This window comes from Vitis riparia, chromosome 14, assembly GCF_004353265.1.
Source record: "Vitis riparia cultivar Riparia Gloire de Montpellier isolate 1030 chromosome 14, EGFV_Vit.rip_1.0, whole genome shotgun sequence".
NCBI lineage: Eukaryota > Viridiplantae > Streptophyta > Magnoliopsida > Vitales > Vitaceae > Vitis > Vitis riparia.
Genome location: NC_048444.1, coordinates 21,126,591 through 21,132,493, shown reverse-complemented (window position 1 = coordinate 21,132,493; position 5,903 = coordinate 21,126,591). Strand labels below are relative to the sequence as shown.

General features: G+C 35.3%; 1 long non-coding RNA gene across 1 annotated transcript; it reads left to right on the top strand.

Moving 5' to 3' along the window:
* Positions 1–3,655: 3,655 nt before the first annotated feature.
* On the top strand, positions 3,656–5,084 carry LOC117931329. The gene is made up of 2 exons (XR_004654026.1): positions 3,656–3,780; positions 4,175–5,084. It is a non-coding gene; the product is annotated as an uncharacterized LOC117931329 (long non-coding RNA).
* The last annotated feature ends 819 nt before the right edge of the window (positions 5,085–5,903 follow it).

Sequence of the window (5,903 nt, the reverse complement as noted above, 5' to 3'; positions counted from 1 at the left end):
TAAAAATTATAGACAAACGACTAATTATAAGGGAAAGCTTATCTCTGCATGCCTTTTGGATGTTTCGCATAGGGCTATAAATTGCAACAGAAGTGGTGCCACCAAAGATGTTACATAGCCAAAGTGCATGTGGTAGTCCATATTGAAAAGCCTTTGAAATGCATGAGAATATTTCTTCACAAAATATATTTGCACTACTGAACAAATCTCGTGTGGCTGCAATATGTGGGTCACAAAATAACAAAATTTGCCTCTTAAGAATGTGAGAACCAAACTTCATATAGTTACTGAATTTTCAATTTTCACATGGTCATTGACTTTAATATAGGCCACCATATTTCCATGAATTTTATATGGCATTACATGATAAACTCCACCTCTTGAAAATATATATATATATCCATGGTTCACGTCATAGGAGGGATGTCTGCATGCATAATGAGATTGTCATAGGAGGACTAACTTACAACTGCATAACACTTTGCTTTAGGATTTTGTCTCTTTGTATAGTCATGCAAAACAAACTCGAGCCTTGATATCTTATTTTTCAAGGGAACTTGAAAACTCATTTTTGCATAGCTTTTCAATTTTGCATAAGAATGGAAAGTGGGCCCAAGATATGAATATTTTCACTTTCAAGAACTAAGTTAACTCGGTCTCGCATTACACTTATCTCCTAAATCTAAAAATAAAAGAAACAAAAGGAAAACTTTGAACTACTATGTACATAGGATGAACTAGACCTTGAGGCCTAGTACCTCACCCCAAAGGTAGGTTGAATTGGTAATCTATCCAATTCTAACTCTTTCAAACATCATTATAAAATGAATGCTCCATTTGCAATCTCTTCTCAATAGTGGAAAAAAAAAAGATAATCAAAGAGATTATTTTTATTTTTATTGAAAGAAACTCAACTATCTAAAAAGCTTAAAAAAATTTCAAAATATAAAAGAAAGTAAGACCCTACATTTAAATTCTCTCAAACTTAGAATCCATCAAATCATGACAATGTGTTCTTTTGGGTTGACCTTTCTCTTTAATATCAAATTTGCCTTCAACATCATGCTCCAATGGAGTATCAAATACATACTTAAGATGAATTTTATTCATTTTCATCAAATACTTGCACATTTTCATCAAACTTTTCTTGTTTAAATTAATGTGCGTTCATGGGAAGGTCTTTAGCTTCAAATTCACCTATTTGCTCAGTTAAAGGAAAATTTGATTCAACAATTTCTTTATTATTTCAACCTAAAAAGTAAGAACATTTGTTTTAGCGTTGACTTCATCCAAAGATTGGACAATTTGATTATTGGTTATGCTTTGGTTGGTTTTAAACTCCGTTGGACTGAACATAATCTCTTTAGAGCCTTCCTCTAAATTTTCTTGGACATTAGAAACATTCACATCATTAAGATGAAAATGTTGTGGCGTAGGAAGAATTAAAATTATTCTCTAACTATTTTGAAAGGAAGACATTGGTTCCATCAATGAACCCAAAGAGATCATAGCCAAATAACAAAAAGTCAAATTGAGCTAACCATGAAGAGTATTTGTAAGGGTGAGTTTCAATGGTATTGGTGGAGACGTTTTTAAAAATAAAGTCGTTTGAGGATGGAATGCTGATCATTACATTCAAAGAGCTTTGGATTGAACCATAAATACTCATGGTGGTTGAGAACGTGAAGACGATAATGAAAGAAAATAGAAAGAAAAAGAAAATGCAACTATAGCTAGGCTCGTTGGAGCGCTTCAAAGCTCTAATACCATAAGAAGACTATGCAAAGTTTGATGGAAATTTTCATATTTCATTGAATCATTATATATGCTTCATACAATTATTTGTATAGTAAAATAAATAAAAACTAATAAACTAATAAATAAAAAGAAGATACAATATTAACATATTATGGAGCAATATCAGGAGATTTGACAAAAGGTGGTTTGTGAGATTCTTCTTTTCTAATAAAGTGTAAGAATTGAATAAGAGAAAACTCTTTCATCAATATATTTTGCTCACTCTTTCTATACTCAATCGATCACCATTTATCGGTAGGCGATGAATGATAGAGTACAAAAGATATATAATGTACAGTCACACCATCTTTTTAAAATTCTGCCAAAAATAAAAGCTTCTGTCATTTTTTGCCACTTCTTTTATTCTCAATATTTAGTATATGAGGGTGGACACATCTAAACCTTGCTTAGAAGTCAAAACAGTGGATGCACGAGCATGCGGGTTGATATTTGAAATTGGATTTTCTCTTTCGTGTAGTTTTGAAGCAATATTTAATCACTTAAAACCATATCTAATTTGCTCTAAACTAAATATAAAAGACTAAGAGCATTTTTGTTAAAAAAAAATAAAATAGTTGAATTATTTTGGAGTGTTTGGAAATTGAAAAAAGTACATTTTTGTTAGTAAGACGGGGATAATAGAAGTATTATGCTGGTGCTTGATCAATCAAGCCTCAAATAGACTACAGTCCAAAAGTACTAAAAGTATAAGGTTGAGTTTGGATGCTACTTTGGGCTTGTTTTCGTTTTCTATGTAACTTTGAGCTTATTGTAAGTTTTAGGTTGTACTTGAATTATTGTGTGTTTTGAGGTTGTAATTTAGTATTTAAATGGTCTTAGTTAACCCATGTAAATATGAAAATAAAATTATATTTTTAGAAAAATTCAAAATAATGAATATGAGATGTTCATTTTAATATTTTATTAAAGTTAGATGTATAAAGATTCTTGTCGACCTTTATTTCTGTTCCTGAGTTTGGTTCTCTGTGGAAATGCCTAACACAATAAATGCATATATTAGTTATTGTTTACTTTTAGGGTGTTGTTATTTTCATTGAACTTTATTTTTTTATATTTTTGATATCTTCTAAGTTCATCAATTTAAATTATCCTTTTTCTGTTAGCCAAAATCACGCATACACATAAGTAAAAAATAAAGAAAAACACAATATTTTTACGTGATTTGGCGATTAATGTGATCCCTACATCTATAGAATGCACCAAGACTCAATAATCCATTAATAAAAAAGAAAATAAATGTTACAATGATGAAACTCTCAAAAACTCCTCTCAATTGTATTCACGCATTCTATATTTGAAACAATTTCATGAGGGTTTTCTTGAGTTGAATGGAAGAATTCATTATGACCACAACGTGAATGGTCTTTGTAATAGATAAACTCAATTATAGACTTAGAAGCCCATCTAGATACATTTGTTGGTAAGTTAAAATTTTGAAATAATTACATCTCTTAATATTCGATTTCGAGCCATTTAAATATTAAAGTTATGTTTGGAAACAGTTTTCAAAAAATAATTTTTTTAATAAATAAGAAATATTAACAATCAGAAAATAATAAACTATTTTCTATTTTTAAAAATATAAAACAATGTATTTTTGTTGAGCCCTCGTTTTGGCCAGGCAGGGGAGCTTTTCTTTTTGTGGTTTCTTTTGGGGGAATATTCTTTTGGCTACTCAGGAGTGACACCTGGAAGAGAATATTCCCGTTGGGTTATTAGAGGGCAGCAGAAAATGTCCTCTGCGGGGATGACACGCATAGAGGGGGATATGCACTCTTTTTGGGGGAGGAACAGGCAAAGAGAGAGCAGGGGAACCAGCGGGGGGAGGGCTGTGAGGGAGTGAGCTGGTCTTGGGAGAGACAGAGAGAGCTGAAGCTAAGGAGCAGAGATTTCTTGGTTGGTTTTTGGAAAGGAAGGAGAGCTTGAGGACGAGTAAATCTGGCTCCAGAGGAGACACTTTAGGTATGTTCTCTGTGAACTATCTATTTTCTCATTTTGGATACTATTCTGCTTGATGTCTCTGTTGATTTCTCCGTCTTCATACACCTGTGTTGCTGGTTCTTCCTTTGTTTCCTTAATTTGGCTTGAAAAACTGGTGAGGCTCTTTATTATGTTCACTATGGGCATCTAGAGATATTGGCTGCCCTTTTGCTTTGAATCTGTTTGTGATTTTTCCACCAATATGAACCCATTGAATGATCATGAGATGGCTTCATTTGATTTCTATTCTGCCTGTTTGTTCTCTTCTTGTTTTCTCTGTTTTTTTTTCCACTTCTTGTTTTTGCTCCTTCCTCCTAGTTTTCTGGTAACTGCTTCACAAATGTTTTATATGAGTTGAAATTTTGGGAGGATAAAGATGGAAAGGCCCTGTGCCAGAGGAAGCTCAAAGGAGATGCCAATGAGAAGAGCAGAGAATGGGATGATGATGATTTGGTTAATAGAAGTGCTCCCAGAGGGGAAAAGCTGAACGAAATTTGAAAGGGAAAAGGGGAATCTAGTTTGGATGAAGGAGACAGCTCTTCTCTTAGTGGTTATGATCAAGAAAAGGGTCCATAGGTTTATCCCCAATCATCTGCGCCAGGTGGCTCACAGAGTGCTCGGGCAGATGCACATACACTTCTCGTACCTGATTTGAAGAGTGCTCTTGAATCAGATTGCCCTTTCCTGCAATTTTATCTCCTCGGAATTGAAAGGCCAGTTTTTGTTATTCAATGGCAAAACAAAAGATGAAATTGGTAGAAATTCAACTGATATTGCACTACTCAAATGCCTGAAGCCAGAATCCAGCTAGTGCAGATTCCAGCATGATTGATCATCTCAGTGGTGATATCTGCAACTCTTAGTTTGAAAGACCCCTGAAACATCAGAAGCCACGCCCCATGTTATCCTATTGTATTCCAACAATATAAACTCCGTCTCCCCATGAACGCCAACATTACCACCCTCATTCCCTCTCTCTCATTTCATAAATGCTATCGCATCACCCATGTTCACTGCACTTCAATTCCAGTGTATAATAAACCACCTCCAATGATGAAATATGCCATTCCGCAACTCTCTGCTCCTTGGGATGCCTGAGCTCTTTCCCACCCTATTCCCACTTGTGCATGGAGTGCATGGCCACCTTTGGGTGTGCCATTTTCAAAGCCCACAGCTGTTGGATATGCAAATGATGAAGAGGATGCAAAGCAAAGAAAACCTGTCTGGGTGAATGAAGAAGAGGAAAGGATCAATGTAAATATAGCTAAAGTCAACAGATTGGGGAAGCTAAGGAAGGAAGAGGATGAGAGTGTGATTTTTGGTTCGCTGTGTGTTTCGCGATTGACAGCTTTGCATGCAAAATTGAAATCTGGCATCGAGTGGGCCTAACTTGATTCATAGTCCAGGGATTGCAGCTCATATGATGATGAATCATCAAATGAATAATCACTTGAATATCTCAGTTCTGATGATACGTTTACTTTGGCTTACAGTTGTTCGAGAGATGGTTCACATATTTCTGATGCAATGTTGGGTGACATGCTTGACGCTACTCTTGCTGATTCAAGCAAGTATGATTCTGAGTTGCACCATCTCAGTGTTCAAATGAGACAACTGCCCCTGCCATTCCTTCGAGAGAAACAGCAGCTTCCAGCATGTCAGGTCCAGAATGCCGAAGCAGATCTACCCAGAAAGCTAGACAGTTGAAAAGCTCTTCATTTCAGCTCATTAGAAGGCTTAAATCCCTTGGAACCCGAATTCCCTACTACTACGAGCTTCACCCACTGTGAACATGAGCAAATGAACCAGCCTACACTAACACCGGAGACTTGAGGTTCAATAAGTTCAAAAACTGAAGATCTTGATGCAAGAAAAAAAAAAAAAAAACAGTTGGACAGTCCCAAAACTGAAAAAGAAGAGGAATTCCTTTGCTGTGGGGCTCACTTCCTCCGCCGCTCATTTCCAAACAGCTTCTTTTCCAACCTTCCCACGTGCATGCATGAACACCTTTCTCCTCCTCTAGATGCTCCTTTTTTTGGTGACTTACAGCTTTGAATCAGATTTTGAAACCTGTTTTCAACTAAATAATCCCAGCTTTAAAAATT